Source organism: Nematolebias whitei, chromosome 3, assembly GCF_014905685.2.
Source record: "Nematolebias whitei isolate Nwh7 chromosome 3, NemWhi1, whole genome shotgun sequence".
Lineage (NCBI taxonomy): Eukaryota > Metazoa > Chordata > Actinopteri > Cyprinodontiformes > Rivulidae > Nematolebias > Nematolebias whitei.
Window position 1 is genome coordinate 1,264,105 of NC_056500.1, and position 874 is coordinate 1,264,978.

The following is an 874-nucleotide window of genomic DNA, read 5'->3' on the forward strand; positions in this document are numbered from 1 at the left end:
ACTTTGTTGCAGCTGTGGTTGTTTTAAAGGGCTTTATAAATAAAGTATTATTATTATTATTTAAAATGTCAGTATTTTAAGTGAAATAGTTTTTACTACACTTCCTCTCACGTAGTTATGACACGACCCAAACCTATAAATAGTTCATCACTGCCAAGAGACAAGTGTCCCTCAAAGCGCTGGTCACACTGCGCATGCGCTCTGCATCTGGCCTCTCCCTCTCCTCTGGTCGCCTTGGAAACAGACAAAAGAGAGTTCTCGGCGGAAGGAAGGAGAGAAGAAGGAGCTGCAGCTCAGCAGAAGACGGCTCCTCTCGTCCGAGCACCTCAGAGTTGAGCACCCAGCTCAGTTGGACCGGACCTGCTGAGAGAAAACCCATAATTTACCGGACGGTGAGTGTGACGGTTGCTCGCGCGCGCCGTTAGCCACCGTTAGCAGCTAGCTGCGAGAGACAGACAATGGTCGACTGAGCCGCTGGTTTTCTGAACATTTTGTCATATTTGTTTCTTTCTGCTGCACGATGAAGTCCTCAGCCTGTCTGAAGGTGAGCGGAGAAGAAGCAGAGCCACGCTTGATTGTTCAGGGCAGGTGATGCTGAGAGACAAGGAGCACAACAGAGAGGAGGAGGAGGAGGAGGAGGAAGAGGGGGAGGAGGAGGAGGAGGAGGGTTGGGGAGCTTCATCATGGCCACAGAGAGGAGTAAAAGTGACAGTCACCGCCTCAGTGAGCTGTGTGGTCTGGATCTGTGACCGGCTGAGAACAGACCAGCTCGTCATCATCTCAGCAGTAACAGGCAGGAAGTTACCGTCTGCTTCACGCAGGTTATCATCATCTCAGCAGTAACAGGCAGGAAGTTACCGTCTGCTTCACGCAG

The 874-nt window shown here is 50.8% G+C and overlaps 1 protein-coding gene across 1 annotated transcript in view; it reads left to right on the forward strand.

Moving 5' to 3' along the window:
* Nucleotides 1-215: 215 nt before the first annotated feature.
* Nucleotides 216-874, forward strand: part of sept3 (septin 3) — a gene marked incomplete in the record, with an annotated part of 16,041 nt that continues 15,382 nt past the window's right edge. Inside the window, 1 exon segment of the mRNA XM_037697855.1 lies at nucleotides 216-392.